Source organism: Anopheles coluzzii, chromosome 2 (assembly GCF_943734685.1).
Source record: "Anopheles coluzzii chromosome 2, AcolN3, whole genome shotgun sequence".
Taxonomy (NCBI): Eukaryota; Metazoa; Arthropoda; class Insecta; order Diptera; family Culicidae; genus Anopheles; species Anopheles coluzzii.
Window position 1 is genome coordinate 76,178,265 of NC_064670.1, and position 17,354 is coordinate 76,195,618.

Sequence of the window (17,354 nt, forward strand, 5' to 3'; positions counted from 1 at the left end):
AGACAAAGAGGAAGAGGAGAAGGACCTTTTTTACGGCCGCCTCGCTAGAATTGTAGATGCTTGCCCCAGGCATGACCTCATAATCATCCTGGGGGACTTCAACGCAAAAGTCGGTAGGGAGCCAATGTACCGCCAATACACTGGCTGTCACAGTCTGCATGAGCACAGTAATGATAATGGTAGTAGATTGGTCCAGTTCGCCGCAGCGAACAATCTGGTTGTAGGAAGTACCAAATTTGCGCGCAAAAAAATCCACAAGATTACGTGGGCGCACCCGGGTGGAGAATCCTTCAACCAGATCGACCACGTGTTAATAAGCCGCCGACGACAGTCGAGTCTGTTAAATGTCAGAACATATCGAGGAGCCAATATCGATTCCGATCACTACTTGGTTGGCTTAGTGATACGTTGTAGAATCACCCGCCCCCGCGCCAATGGGGGCGGAGAAAACACGCAGGCTCGGCTCAACACGGACTCTCTAAGGGACATTGCTGTCCAACAGGAATTCAAAACCGCTTTAGAAGAGTCTCTACTACCAGAAGACAGATACGAAACTACGAGCGAGAGGTGGAACGCTCTAAAAACAAAAATAATAAACTGTGCAAGAAATATACTCCCACCACGTCGTGGCAACACCAAATCTGGCTGGTTCGACGATGAATGCAGACAAGTGACCGAACGTAAGAATACTGCATACCGAGCAATGCAGCAACGGCATAGAACGCGGGCATGCGCAGAGGAATATTCACGGCTTAGACGCGAAGAGAAACGAGTTCACCGCTCCAAGAAGCATGCTTTGGAAGAGCAAAACATGCGGGAACTCGAGCAAACCAGAGAGGCGTACGGACCGACACGAAAGTTTTACCTAGCGATAGCAGGTCACCGAAACAACGTTGTACCTAAGGTAACCTGCTGTCGCAACAAGGATGGAGATCTGGTTAGTAACCAGCCAGAGGTCCTCTCGCGGTGGGCTCAGTACTTTGATGAATTACTCAATGACCAGTTTAGCGAACAGCTAGAAGCGCCACTAGCAGATAATGTCATGCTACTGCCACCTAGCATAGATGAAACACGAAAGGCTATCCGTCGGCTGAAAAATAACAAGGCACCCGGAACCGACGGAATTGCAGCCGAACTGGTCAAGAATGGAGGTGCACGACTAGAAAACGAGATTCATCAAATTGTTACTGAGGTGTGGGATAGCGAATCGATGCCTTGTGATTGGAATCTCGGCATCATCTACCCCATATACAAGAAGGGAGATAGGTTGGACTGCAACAACTACAGGGGTATTACGGTGTTGAATACCGCCTATAAAATATTCTCCCTGATCCTTCAGGATCGCCTTGTCCCGCACGTCGAAGAGATAGTAGGAAACTATCAAAGAGGATTCCGAAACGGAAAATCAACCACTGATCAGATCTTCACCATGCGGCAGATCTTGGAGAAGATGGCTGAATACAAAAACGACACGTACCATCTCTTCATAGACTTCAAAGCCGCATACGATAGCATAGCCAGGGTAAAACTGTACGACGCTATGAGCTCATTTGGAATCCCGGCCAAACTGATAAGGCTAGTTAGAATGACTATGACCAACGTCACATGCCAGGTGAGGGTGGATGGAAAACTCTCAGGACCTTTTGCTACCACCAAGGGTCTGCGCCAGGGGGACGGGCTTGCCTGTCTCCTATTCAACTTGGCGCTAGAGAGGGCCATCCGCGACTCGAGGGTGGAGACTACGGGAACCATCTTCTATAAGTCAACCCAGATCATGGCATACGCTGATGATATAGACATCATTGGTCTGCGGCTCTCCTATGTAGCAGAAGCCTACCAAGGGATTGAGCAGGCGGCAGAGAACCTCGGATTGCAGATAAACGAGGCAAAGACCAAACTGATGGTGGCAACATCAGCGGACCTACCAATAAATAATCCAAATCTACGTAGGCGTGATGTACAGATAGGTGAACGCACTTTTGAAGTCGTCCCAGAATTCACCTATCTTGGGTCAAAGGTCAGCAACGACAACAGTATGGAAGTTGAGTTGCGCGCAAGGATGCTGGCTGCCAACCGGTCATTCTACAGCCTGAAAAAGCAGTTCACCTCAAAGAACCTGTCGCGACGGACGAAGCTGGGACTATATAGTACCTATATAGTACCAGTACTCACATACGCCTCTGAGACATGGACACTGTCCAAATCTGACGAAGCCCTCTTAGCCGCGTTCGAGAGGAAGATGCTCAGAAGGATACTTGGCCCCGTATGTGTGGAAGGACAATGGAGGAGCCGCTATAATGACGAGCTATACGAGATGTACGGCGACCTCACTGTCGTACAGCGTATTAAGCTCGCCAGGCTCCGGTGGGCTGGCCATGTTGTACGCATGGAAACGGACGACCCAGCCCGTAAAGTCTTTTTAGGCCGTCCACAAGGACAGAGGAGGCGTGGTAGGCCCAAATTGAGGTGGCAAGATGGCGTGGAGGCGTCCGCCATTAAGGCCGGGATAACGGACTGGCAGACGAAGGCGCGAGACCGTGAGCGGTTTCGGACACTCCTGAGGCAGGCCAAGACCGCAAAGCGGTTGTAGCGCCGGATAAGTAAGTAAGTATTTTTCAAACATATTGGTACTAAATGAAATTTCTCATTCGATGTGTGTATATTACAAAGATATTGATCCTGAACCGGACATATTTACCATCGATGTTTCTATCGACGGGCTTCCACTTTTTAGAAGTTCCCGTAAACAACTTTGGCCAATACAAATAAGGGTGGTCGAATTACCAAAAGTTCCACCAATTGTCATTGGAACTTATGGAGGCCCGAAGAAACCCCATAGTATTGGAGAATTTTTGAATCCTTTGGTGAAGGAAATAAACGATCTCCAAAAAAGAGGCCTTCAGTTTAAGCATAAGTTGGTGCCAATGTTTCTTCGGGCTTTTATTGCAGATTCGCCGATGCGGACCACTTTGAAAGGTATGTTTATGATTTTACTATGGAAGTAATTATAGCTTCCATACCATATGTTTCACCAACTTTTCCATCCGTTTATTTGCAGCTACAATGAATTTCAATGCAAGACATGGATGCTTGAAATGCACATGTGTTGGGACAACTATTCAGGTTGGACCTAATAAAAAAAAATTATTTTAGATTCCATCGATGCACCTCCACGCACGAACGTTGGATTTAGGCAAAGAGATGACAAAGCTCATCATAAAGAATGGTGCAGTCCTTTGGAAGCCATCGATAACTTTGATATGGTCGAAGGAATGCCAGTGTCCGACAGGTTGCATTTATTGGATGAGGGAATATTTCAAAAAATACTAGTAGGGTTTTTGAACAACACTTTCGAACTATTAAGCCATATTTATCCTCGTCAGAAGGAAGTAGTATCTGCCTATATTATCAAAATTAGGCTTCCCTATGAAATACCTCGTAGAATCCGGTCCCTTGATGAAATTGCGCAATGGAAAGCTACTGAATACCGTATCTTCTTCCATTATTTAAGCGTAGTTATACTAGAAGATTTTTATCAATATGAAGGTTCATTTAACCATTTTTTGATGTTATTTTCTGCGATAACAATATTTTCTTCAAGGGCCCATCAACAATATTGGTCTCTGGCAAAAATAATGTTGGACGAATTCTTTAGACACTTTGGGAAATATTATGGACGGTCTAACATAACCAGCAATGTTCATAACCTTCAGCATGTTGCTCATGAAGTTGAAAAGCTTGGGCCTCTGGATTTATATTCCGCATACGATTATGAAAATAATTTAAGATTTATTAAGCAAGACGTAAAATCAGGCACTAATATAGTTGAACAAGTAGCTGGTCGTCTAACCGAACGCAGTCAAGTAGTAAAAGCCAAAAACATCGCGAAACTTATATACCCGAGACTTAGACCAAACGGCCGTTTCTTTATTACCGAGGATTTTTCCCTTCACACACAGTTCCAGAACCAATGGTTTTTAACTGAAGAAAGGAATATTATTAAATTTGTAAAAGCAAAGAAAGATGCTTGTGATTCCTTTATAATTGTTGGCGATTTAATCGAATCATGTGAGGAACTTTTTAATGTAGTGTCTGATGAGGACAATGTGATAACAGATATACATTTATCATCGACTGAAATTTGTATCTACAAAGTTAAACTTAATGTTCCTACAATAAGGGTAGAGGTCCCCTGTACATCTGTCATATGTAAGCTAGTTCCAATTTTTAAACCATCGCGGTCTTTATTGCAAATGCCTGTAAGGACAACACCCCAGCCAAATTCAATAGCTTTATTTCCTTTGTTACACACGTTTAGGAACGCATAATATGTAAAATATTTTTTTTTAAATTATTCAACAAAAACAAGCCGTTTATTTATTTACTAATCGTGATTTTAACTTTAATAAATGACATGATTTTTATTAATTCATGTCATTCTTTAAACTTTAATAAATGACATGATTTTTATTAATTTAAAATTTCAGTTAAATAAATAACTTTGGTTTTTGCGGCACCGCATCGAACTCAAAATAGAAAAGAGCTTATGGGTACTGTAAACTGTAAAAGTAAACGAACGAACATGTTTTAATAGTTCACGTATATTTAACTAAACATTATTTATAGAGCCCAGGTCTATTCCATCTCTTATAAAACTAATATGTTCCTAACAAAGTAATAGTCAACAATACTAAAATAACTAAACTAGTTCGTTTGTTTTTTGTTTCGCTTGTGCGCTTTATGCACTACGCTTTTAGTTATTCCTTAAGCTTGTACTTTTTGCATTACTAATTTTGTTTTTTTAAGAATTGCTCGACATCTTTTTCTGTTGTCTGGGCACCTCCTACCCGTTTGAAGACATTCAGAATGTTTCGGTATGCCACTAACGCTACCTTTTCCGAGCCATTTCGCGAAACACCTCTCCAATTGCACTGAACCACAAACTGACGACAAAACACATTGTAAAATGATTCATGAATCCTTTGAAATTTATCTGTTGATTGCATTTGTGCTTTTAACCAGTTTTCTAACGCTTCTGCATTAGATGTTAATGAAAGACTGGACTCTAATCTGTCCAGTTGATGCTTGTTGGTAACGACCGCAGGATGATACGCTGGACAGTGCTTTCTGTTTCCAGGTTAATTTCGCTGCTTCTTTCCTTAAATGCATTCGTATTTACAATATCCTTTATTGCAACAGAAATGCCAGCCACCGCCGTGGTCATTCGTGCCGTTTGCACAAGATTTGCTTGTGTAGCAGATTTGATAAGCTGCAACTCCTGCAAAATGTTTTCTCCAGGATTGTTCGCCATTTTTTTCTTGACTGTAACATTACCAAAATATTAAATGGAAATACTTTAACAATTTGTGGTAACTACTTACTTTTGTGAACTAAATTATCGTTTAACTAAGCGTATTGTAATTGTAAAATTTAAGCAGTCCACAATCTGTTTCGGCGTACATAAACAAGTGCATTCACGTTTGAATCTTCAACATTGAATGGAAAAGGTTTTGCATGAAAAACAGTCAACCTTATGTCATATAGAGGCTAAAAATAATTCAAGTGAATATTTTCTTAGAGATTGTTAAATTATTTCGCCGTAAAGTTATAATTTAGAACATCTATTTATTTCTGATTTAAATATAATTTAAAATAATGACGACAATGCCCCTTTTCAAATAGTTTTAGGCTTTAAAAAGAAATATAACACACATACACCATCAACCATATTGACATTATGGCTGCTGTCACAATCATTGACCGACCTGTCTCAATGCAATGTTAGCGCGTTTGACATTTCCATCATTGTTGGTGTTTGCAGCAGCCATGGCGAGCAAAGGAATTCAGTTTGCCAAAAAAGTTGTTTTTACAAGGCAAAATAGCTAGTTCATGTAAGTTTAATTGTAATATAATGTCCCATTAAGTATTTTTTAACAGGTGTGTCGCAAATTAGAAGCGTGATGTGAATAACAAGACGGAAAAAGGATCCTCGAAATTGCTCAACATCTAGCAATCAACAGCACCATGGTATGTTGGAAAATGTCTTTCCCGATTGTGTTTATTTCCTAATTTGTTTGGGTTATTTATTCTAGCTTCACTGCATTACCAATAAATGCATTTATTCTACGCTGTGCCATTCAACTATGGTGTAAAATACTTCATGAACACACGGAGGAAATCATCACACGAAGAAGTGCCGGTACAGAAGGAAAAAGGCCCCCGAAAGAGTGATAAATTAGTCGATGAAGTGAAGATTATTATTATAATGCGTTGTAAATTGCTTATTGTTACGTTAAATGTTAAAATATATCCCTTTTTTGAAACGATGGAGTGTTTCATTCTGCATTTGGGGCTAGGAGCGGGTGCTCCGGGGGAGGAAATGAACGAAAAGCGGGGAAAGGGGGGCTGGGCACTCAGAGACACTCAAAATCACCCATCGTCACTCAAAATCATGTCGCGCGCTTGCTTAAACGCCGTCTTCCTTAAAGCAATCGTTAAGCAAAGGTTAAGCGAACGTGTGACGATTTCGCGTCGCGGGATAATTTTAGGTTTCTAAATCGTCGATAGCCAAAATTGTGAATGATGTTAAATAAACATTTGCGGAGCTATGTAAAGGTACGTTTTTATAAACATATTTTTTTATTTTTAAGATCCCACTCGAGCATCGTCTACCTCAAACGATTTGTGGCATCGTTTTGTTGCTCGGGTGGTAAGTGATTCAGCCATGCTCCAACCCACTGGCCAAACATGGTTAAATAATTTCCCATCGCTACTGTTGTTGGTGCTGGGGTTTGTGCTGGGGTTTGTGCTGGGGTTGGTGCTGGAGTTGTTGGTGCTGCGGTTGTTGGTGCTGCGGTTGTTGGTGCTGCGGTTGTTGGTGCTGCGGTTGTTGGTGCTGCGGTTGTTGGTGCTGCGGTTGTTGGTGTTGGAGTTGGTGCTGGAGTTGTTGGTGCTGCGGTTGTTGGTGCTGCGGTTGTTGGTGCTGGGATTGTTGGTTGCGGCGGAATTGTGGAATAGGAACAAGAAGGGATTGGGTGGGCTTGGGTGTAGGTGTGTAGGTCTACGTCATCTTCACGATCAAACTGATTAGATAGATAAAAAATAATGAGATAGCATAACCAAAAAGTTATTAACAAAAGAAATAAGGTTTTATTGCTATCCATCGACGAGCAATACATTTTTGAAATATATAATTAATTTAACTTTGAATGGGTTATTCCCACCATGCAATTGACAGCGATTTGCGAGGGCACGCGAGGGCTCGCATGCCATACAAGTTCACAGTGCCAGAGCCCTCGCATTAAGGAGCTTGCGAGCCTACCCGTCAAACATTTCGAGGGTTGCGAGTAGTATCATTTGCTCGAGATATTATGATGTTTTAAATAATCTTTGTTTTTTATTGATTATTTATTTATGTTGTAGTGTTATTTGTCGAAAAGATCACTATTTAAATTTTTGTGGAGTTTTTAAAATAAAATGACAAAATTTAGGTGTTAATTATGCTAAAATTTGCATTGTTATACCTGCTCTTGGGGTGCTATAATTATAACTGCTTAAACTAGGGGTGAAAAATCTACCAAGGCTCGCAAGCTCTTTAACGGCCAAGCTACACGTACCGGACGACATCGGACGATGCCATAAATCCGTTAACGCCAACTGTCAAATCTCATACAAAATCGGCCCGCTGTGATCCGACACGGCCCGGCCCGACGCAAATCTCTACATTCGTACACTCTGAAAATGGTGTACGAATCATACACTGCAAATTTTCTAAGTTTGCTGCAGTTACATTTTTTACTGAAAGCTATTGAGTAATTCATGGTTTTGTCGTTTCACTGAATATCAGTGAAACAAATGACTGAAAATGTATCTATTTATTCTGTCAAAACGATATGTAAGTCAGTTTGAGCTTCAAAATAAAACATAATGCGATGCCCGCTTGCTCGTGATGAACAACAATTTGATTTGGGTAAGCGGTTACTTACAAACACCCCGATACAATTTTAGGTGCGTATTCGGCTTGCGGGATTAACGTTTTGATCGAAATCCAAAATCTTCACACCACTTTGCTGTTCTTGCTGAAATTTCGTGGTAACCGCGAGTGCATACCAATTCAAAATACTTGTTTCGACAAAATACAGGTTACATCTGTATCAAAATTTATGAAACAGAGATGAACATGAGCAGAATGGATAGCCACCCTGCGCATCGATAAAATCCCCAATTTCAATACTTTTTTTCGCCAATTCATTAATTAAGTTCATGAATCGATATCAATGACTAACCAATCAGTAATATCAAAAAGGTTTTGTGGTATGTTCAAATTTTGGGTACTGTGGATACTGTTTCGAAGCGGACTTTCGACCCTTGATCGTCTAGGCGATCATAAAAACCTTTAGGACGTTGGAGTTTAGAGGGCTTACCTTGGGTAGGAGGACATAAGTAAACTCCTTAAATGAGAAGTCGATAGATCATCCATCATCTATCGACTTAGTCCTATCCTGACAATCCGAATAAATCTGACCTGCCATTATCGGAGTTGGTTTTATCTATACTCAAAAGAAGTAAAAGGTCGGAAAGTTATCGTTTTCGCTAAGCTAGTTACGTTTGTCTTTTATTGACAAGAACGATGATTCTAAACGATATTTTCTTTCCTACTTTACAGTTTTCAGCTCGTGTTTCATAGTACGGACGATTTGATTTAAAATCGTCATCGTGAGCATAACATGAAAACAATATTTTGCTTTTACCATGGTGTTTACATTTACAATGAATTCTGAAGTACCGTCTTGCTTCGAATTACGGCCACTTCATTTTCAATCGGTCAGAGCGATAACTTCTTGCACGCGGGAAAAACAATATTTTCATTCGAAAGTAACTGGAAATACCCTGTATTGCAGTATGTTTGTCTCAAGTGATCCGCGGACCACAGATTGGAGACCACTGCTTTAGATCAGCTGCTTTCTAAATGATCGATCGTTGAGGGCCAGGAGAATGCATTTTTTTCTTCTACACATACATAATTATATTATTACAGTTAATACACAAAATAACTGGTTTATGATATTAAACAATGCGATTGGTTATATTGTTGTTTTTCTTAAATTATTATATCATCCAAGCAAGTTTCAAATTCGTTTTATTGACTTACAATAACTAAAATTGATTGTAAAGATTCTTCAATTAAGAGTCAGCAGCATAGTGTGCAAAAGTCATAAAAAGTTCCAAACAATTAAGCAAAATCGAAATATCGCTTTTCAATGTACCCTTCCTTCCATGTTGCAAATTTGTTTCAGGATATATCTAAAGATGGTACAAAACCTTAACAGCTGAAAAATTATCGAGACAAACGTACAATCGTTCAGTACTATTATGAGGCCACGGACAAGTAAGGCCAGGTCAGACGAATTGATAGCGCATTTCCTTAAAAAAACTCCTAGAAAATCGTTGCATCCTGAAAAAGCAATAGTGTGTAACCACTGTTCTCGTAAAATCAACAGTCAGGTTTTTATGGAATTATTCGTTTCTATTTTCTAATTTATCCTCAAATTTGGCCATATTGATTGGTCCGACAATCTATGTTATGGTGATCAAATTTGGAAGAGTTCAACGATATGAATTGTCATATTAAAATATGTTCAGTTAATTTTTAATGAATAGGATCTTCCTATCTTTCAAAATCGGTTAAATATTTTCTCGGGCCGGACTTTGCGCGATTTTCAAATTTTACGCGATCATTCATATCGATGTTTCCTTTCCGTCGACCCTTCCAATATTGACCCAAAACCTTCAACAGCTTGCCTTTCTACCATCACTTCGTCCAGTCCACAATTTTGACTGGGGCCCCAAAGGTTAGCCGGGGCACGAGTTCTTAGTTTTTGTGAGATAACATAGACACAAGCCATATTAAAAAGCGCACACATCGACATCGGAATCGATTCTTGAATGAAACCTCAACAGATAAAAAGAGCGTGCTTGGTGTCAGCCAATTTTTCTTGCTAATTTCTACGGCTACGAACCGTTGTGTTGAGATCGGTTTCGGAGCCTTTTAATGTCGTATGTCCTTGTAGTTTGCGTGAGGCATCTCTTGTAACGGATTTTCGCTTTACCCAATTCGTGCGTAGCGTTCAACGCATTTGATGCAACGCTTTGGGCCAACGATGATGAAATGGTATTGTTTTGAGCTGTGGGCATGTACGCAGCGTTCTGCGCTTCCAACTAAGGTAAAAATATTGCACATGTTAAAAAGGCAAATGTTTTCTGCTTCTGATAGTAAAATGCTTCTGATAATTAAAATAAATATGCTTCTGATAGGTCTGGTAGTAATAGTAAATCTGATTGTAAACATAACCCCCGGAGGGAAAATGGGGGTATATTGGGTTGACAACACCAAATGAAAGGGGCCCCTCAATCGACGGGATCATCAACGGGGCCCCCAAATGGCCGAGGCAATGGAGATTGTTCTTCGTATTATGGCTGTATATGGCTGTATGCAGATGCAGCTGCAACGGTTTTTGGTCTTGTTGTATTCGCAAAAATTGAAATAGTCGATAAAAACCATATATAAATGAACATGGTCAATAGGTTCCTTGAGTATTTTTATATCCTCCCCCCCTTCCTTCTAACTGAAACCTTTCCCATTTCCCCTTCTCTTCGGTCCACAAACTTGATGTGTTCGATTAGGGTCAAGAATGAAAATTTTAGTTTTTGCATTAAAAAACACACATAATCCACTATACCAGGCCAGGAATGTGAATACCATTTTTCGTGTGAAACAGCTGTCTGCTTTCGGCACACAATCGCAAAGCGGTAGCAGGGGCCCCGTATACAAGTACAGGACGGTTCATCCCAGCCAAGAGCCCACACAATGACATCGATTTAACCATTTCTCGAATGAAACCTCAATTCACTCAAGCACCGTTGACCAAACGACCTTCCTAGGCTTTTTAAAGCGACGCGAGCTTGGTGTCATTTTTTCCTGCTAATTTCTGCGGCTACGAGCCGGTGTATTGAAATTTTGTGCAGGGGCCTTTAAATTTTTGTCTGTGTATGATGTGTGCTTGTGGCTGTTGTAACGGGTTTGGTTAAACGCAGCGTTCTGTTCTGTGTTCTGTTCATTGGATTTTAGCAGCAAGTGTCTCCGCGTTTTTTTGGTGAGCTCGTGCACCGACCATCCACACCAAGACACCAAAAGGACGGGGCCTCCTTATCGACGGGGCCCTTACCGACGGGGCCTCCTTACCGACGGGGGCCCTTACTGACGGGGCTTGAGATGTGAATACCATTTTTCGCGTGAAAACAGCTGTCTGTTTTCGGCACACATCTGCAAAACAAGTATAGGGGCCCCCAGACAAGCACAGGCACGTTTCATCCAAGCCAAATCGAAAAGCGCACACATCGATATCGATGGAGTCGTTTCTCGAATGAAACTTCTACCCACTGGAGCACCGTTGCTTGCTTGGTGTTAGTGAATTTTTCCTGCTAATTTTACCGGCTACGAGCCGGTGTATTGATATTGTGTTTCGGGGCCTTTAAATTTTGGTTTGGGTGTGTTGTATGCTTGTGTTGTGTAACGGGTTTTCGGTGGTAGTTAAGCGCAGCGTTCTGTGCATTCCATTTTAACAGAAAGTTGCTCTGCGTGGTTTTGGGTTTGGGTGTCTCGTGTACAGGCCATCCACACCAGCAAAAATTTACGGTTTCTCGCTCTGTCCAATACTGTACGCCAACGATGATGAGGTATTGATTTGAGCTGTGTCGCTTGCGACTTTGATGCAAGTATTGGCAGATTTCTTGAAACCTTTAACGTGCGGCTTTGAGTAGTAGGTTTTCTGCAGTCCGGGCCCTCGACAAAATACAGTGAGAGAAGCGATGGGAACAATGAATTAATTAAAAATTAGTCTTTTTCAAATAGATGGTAAAAGTCCCATCCAGAGGGGAGGGGGGGAGGGGTAGAATCGATACTAAGTCGAATATCCACAATGACGGGGCCCCCTAGATCGCCGCCCACCGTTTAACGCGCCACTGTAGCTGTATAATGTACTGTGCGTAATGTTATGTATTTGTTCGGTTACTTATAAGCTATGTATTACTAGATTTAAGTTATAGGGTAGTATTAAGTAATAAGGCCACCTCGCTCGGCCAATTACTTCCGCAGTAAACAATACAATACAAAACAATTTAACTATGTTTGAAATTGGAACGGTGGCGGCCATTTCCGTGTTTGATCACTACTATCTCGACCTCCCCGGAAGCAATCGTAGCGTTGCTGGTGCGTATACCCACCAAAGCGTAAGGGAAAGCTTTTTCGAGGGACAAGACAACATTAGCTGGCTGGGCATTGCCGTGTTCTTACCCCGATCGCGTTCATCATCATCGTGAACATATTCTTCTTCGTCACAACGCTGCGCTTTATCAATCGGATGCACACGCACGGACGGATTCATCTTGAGCGTCTGGCACCAGCGGTTATTTCTCATACCTTCTTAGCCGCGCTTTGACGGGCTGCTGTACATGCACATAATCGCGAATGCGTTACCGGCGCCCTGCATTCTCTACATTTGTGAGCTTCGTTAAAAGCATGTCACATTCCTAGTGAATTCGTGCTTCCACGACCAAACTCCTCAGACGACCGTGCGGGGCGACGAGATGACATACATGAACAGTGGTGATTATTAGCGTGATGTGTGTTTAAGTGTGCATGATAAATGTAAATGCGTACATCGATGCGAAGCGACCTTTCCATGAGCTGCGGTGTAACAGTTCGATTTCAATTACTCACTCCATCCATCGTTGATGTGAAGATGTTTGTCAGTAAAATTGGAGTAGAGTCCCCGTTTTGATATTTAATATACACAAAAAAGACTACGAGCATCAGGGCAGTAAGAGGTGGACATGTGGTGTAATAAGTCCATTACGAACCCGGACCCTTGCCGATCACGCATACATTGAGTATGATCCACCTTATTCTTCCCTTAGCCCCGGCCCTACAAGCCCTTTTCCCATCCAATCCTTCAGTCCCAACCAACCCAACCTATTCAGTCCAAATCAAATTCCTCCAACCTCCATCAACCAATTCGTCATCCTACATCCTCCCAAAATTCTCCCCTTCCCTCCCCTTCTCAGGTCACCATTCCTCATCAAGTCCCCCGTCCTTCCCAAGCCTCTCCCATCCAAAACCTGTCCCATCCTCGGCAAGGACGGCGTCGTCGACGAACCTGTAGTGATCGTAGCGACATCTATGCATCAGGCACGGGAGCCACTCTACTCACTTAGCATAGTTCCAAACCGTATCAACCAGGAGCTAGGATCGAGCTAGGTGATAAGATCGGATGCACCGATCTGATTACGAGAGAGGATCGGATGCGCCGAAGATAGGATGGGGTCGCCGATCTAATGAAGAGAGGAGATCGGATGGGCCGATCTAGCTAGACGATAGGATCGAGTGCGTCGATCTAGTTAGCGACGGACCACTTCTCACACGCTCCTAAACCAAAGCACACGTGCCAATATAAAGTATCACTAAAGTATACAGAATATAATACAAACCCCTTGCGACGAGGGGCTTCGTATGAGCAAGGCCCTCACACGCGCGGCGGAGGCCACGATGGCCAATGCAAACTCCTCGGAGAATGTGTTTGGTCGCTGGGTCGCTGAATTCCTGACGAGGTTCACGTCAGAGGAACAGCGTGTTGTGACCTCAAAGATTCAGCGAAGCATGCTAGATGCCTAGGAGTTTGTGTTGGCCAACCGGGCCAACCGTCGCGATGGGGATCCGCACTGAACATTTTATTTTGTAAATAGTTGTATTTAGTTAGTTAATAGCTAGTTAGATAGTAGATAGTCTTGTAAATAGTTAGCATTTAGTATAGAATTAGGATCGAGCCGGTCAACAATCCGACCTATACTACCGACAAAGACAAACGAAGGGATTTTTCGGCTTGTATATAAGCAGTGTTACAAAAACAATGTAAAGACAATAGGTCCTATTGGAACCAGCGCCAAAGTGGAATATACAGGCGTCTCATTTAAACCACGAGAAGTGAGAGATTTTTTTCTGCATTATAAAGGAAATGAATAACCCCTTACATACATACCTGTGTTTGTTCCTTTTCCTCGAAGGTGAGTACTTTGGACCCCAAAAAATGTAATCTTGGATACAAGTACAGCACGACTCGGAACAGATGGGTTTCCTTTAGTACTTGCAATCGATTCATTAATCCGTTTGTGAGAGGTGTAACAAACCGATTCGAATACGACATACAACATGAAAAATGTATGGGCATTTACATGTTCGATTTGTTGGTTATCAAATCGAACATGTGAAATCCCACATCTTTTTGATGATTGATGTCGTGTTCGATTGCTGCTAGAGCGCTGCCTTACCAAGAGTACGGCACACCATTATTCCATCCAGCTCGTATTGCGCATTTACCCCAACTACATGTATGTTGTACCACACTGCAGAATCCACCTTCGAATAAATGAGCTTTTCGTTCATCTCGTGTGCAAGCCACTCAACTACTTTGCATTCTACTGCTTTGACATGTGTTTTAATATTATCCCGGTTTGTAGTGATCCCTAGTGCATCACAGCATGCACCCCATATCCTCCGGAATGCAGGCCATTCAAAACATGAATATGGTAAATTATGCAATGAAACCAGATCCACGTTTGATTGCACCAAGATTTCGTGGTCTACTGCGACCGGACATTTGGCAACAACTTTTTGGCACTTCGGCCGTTGCTCCAAGTATGCTGCTTATGACATAGCCGGAAATGGCGTATGAAATTTCCACTTTCATATTTCTTCTGCTCATGCAATTCATACTGCACTGGACAATTCTTGGACCAAATTGTACTGATTTGACATTTGAATTGTCAAATTTAGCAAACCGAGTATCTCCGAATCCGCGTTAGTCGAGAACCGTGTATCTCGGGAATAGATTGTAGTTGTTTATACCTGGTCCTAATGCTTTCTATAGTGTAAATTTATTGTATTGTATTTCATATTTCTTCTGCTCATACTGGTAACCATTATGTACATCGATATTACACAAAAATCTTTTATCTACTTTTCTATTGTTTTACTTTTTTAACAAGTTTCCAGGCGGCAACTGAGAATGTCTTTGTAGCATGCATATGCTATACTTAGTTCACATAATTCTCATTACACTCACAACACATACAATACACAATAACAACATTCAGTCAGGAAATGTAAATCAGCAGAAATACCCTTATCCCAAAACACTTACAAGACATGCAAGCCACAAACTAACTTTCAAACTCCGTCGCTACTGGCTGCCATCAACCTGTACGTTCCGGCCAGGCCGCTCCGGACTCGGGCAATGTTGGCCCTCGACGACCGTAGAACGCAATTTGGCTCCTCTGACCCGTTCCTACTTATGTGCCGTGCTTTCAACGCAGTCAGCGACGCTTTTGAGCCGAGGATTTTGCCAACTGAGTTTAATGATCGTGTTTCTGTGTTAAATTTGGTTCCATAGTGCACAATTTTATGTTCTATGTTATTGTAATCCATTGTAAAGAACTCATTGTAAAACATTGCTAAAATGGTTCGAGAGGGCATTATTGTCCATCGATAGACAAATAAACATAAACATAAACATAAACATAAAGGCAACAAAACATTACTCAGCTCAAAACCCGTTAGAACGCACTTGAAGCGTAAAACCATAACATTGCATAATAGCGACCATCAAGGCATAAATGATGAAATATGAGACACCGTACCTTCGAGTGTACAAATAGAACCGTTACTCGCAAGCGTAGAAAAAAACACCGCATAAGCACAAAAACCCAGAACTTACCTTACAGAGTAGGCGCAACCATATGTGTGTAAACTCAAAAACTGATCTTCAGCATAATTGACACAAAACAGAAAGTGAAAGTAAAACCAAATCTATCTAAAGAAATGCATCGTATAAATAAAGATGCAAGATAAGACCGAGGACTGCTCAGTTACGCACACTACTCCCAATGACACGGTTCAGTCGAGCCGTTTGCGTGCGAACAGACGGCGTCCACGGGCCTGCCCACGCCCGAATGCAGAGCCGATGGCATACGATTCTATCTTTACCATTAACATGAGAAGGGCAGAGCTTATACCCCGAACGTACCCGAAAGGTATGCATGCTTCACTCATCAGGATCTAAAGGCAAGGACAAGGCAACAGAGACACAGAAAAATTTCCTCACGGCTACACATGTCCTTTTGATGCGTTGTCTATGCGTCTCGCTCGGTATCACAGCGGCATACGGCAGGTAAGCAGTACAAATCCCAGATAGCAAAGCCGAAGGCCTTTGTATGGGAGCCATCGCGCTCATCAAGGCTCACTTTTTCGCGCGCATAAAGCAAAATGTGCGCGAAGGCGAAAAAAACCCGAAAGCGCTTCGTGTCCTCTCTCGTGTTTCTAGTTTTATTCTCTCTCGCATGTCATCACTCTCTCCCAGTTTTTCGGATTGAAATGAGAATTCACTCTCTTAATTTGGTTGCGGCAGTCTAGCTGCTTCACACTCTTTATTCTCTTCTTTTTGCAGTTCCCACAAGAGGATTCACACATGTGTTCTCACATACTTACATACACACACACGGTGGTTGGAAGCCTGGTGCGGCTGTTTCCAATTCTGTCTTTTCTTCTTCCCTCTTCACACCGCGCTGGAGCCCGTGGTGGTGCGCGTGTTCAGCCTGCTTGGTTCAGAAAAGATGTCATCAGATTTGGCGCGCCTCAACCGCGGTGTTTTATGAAGGCTGTTGATGAAAATACACAATTAATAGACACACTTTGTTAAAAAGATTAAACTTCATTTAAAGATGTGACAAACTTACCTTTGTGCTTGAGGATCAATTGAAACTTGAACGCCTGTGCACACAGTGTCACACTTTTTAAGTAGTTTGAGGAACAGCTAGCGGTAGCAGCACACATCTCAAACTTGTACTATGCAAAACATTGCATATTAGAAAAATATTAGAATTAGAATAAATGTCACATAGCACTAGACACTTAGAAAAGGACACTTACCCAAACAATTAGATGATAAAAATTCGTCCTCCGATGAAGCAGAAAGAACAGCGCGGATGGCGCAGTATGGAAAGTGTTTCACGTAGGAAAAATAGTTCACGCAGCACACAAACACACACTCTCATGTCCACGGTTCAGAGCACACTGAAGTCGCTCTTTGGCTTGGATGGAAAAGAGCAAACACCCTGATGAGTGTGATGGAAGAAAATGACGTATGTTCAACAGGGATGGGTAGAATCCAACACACGAAGTGTGCAGGATAATTCTCTTCGTGTGGCAAGAGAGAATTGACTAACACCCTGATGAGCGAGAACGC

General features: G+C 42.1%; 2 long non-coding RNA genes across 2 annotated transcripts; one reads left to right on the top strand and one right to left on the bottom strand.

The window, feature by feature from the left end:
• The first annotated feature begins 5,962 nt into the window (after positions 1–5,962).
• On the top strand, positions 5,963–6,326 carry LOC120952449 (uncharacterized). Its single transcript, XR_005751276.2, has 2 exons — positions 5,963–6,027; positions 6,093–6,326. It is a non-coding gene; the product is annotated as an uncharacterized LOC120952449 (long non-coding RNA).
• Positions 6,327–16,503: 10,177 nt separating this feature from the next.
• LOC125906508 (uncharacterized) lies at positions 16,504–16,984 on the bottom strand. Its single transcript, XR_007451884.1, has 2 exons — positions 16,846–16,984; positions 16,504–16,704 (listed from the first exon to the last, which is right to left on the bottom strand). It is a non-coding gene; the product is annotated as an uncharacterized LOC125906508 (long non-coding RNA).
• Between the last annotated feature and the right edge of the window lie 370 nt (positions 16,985–17,354).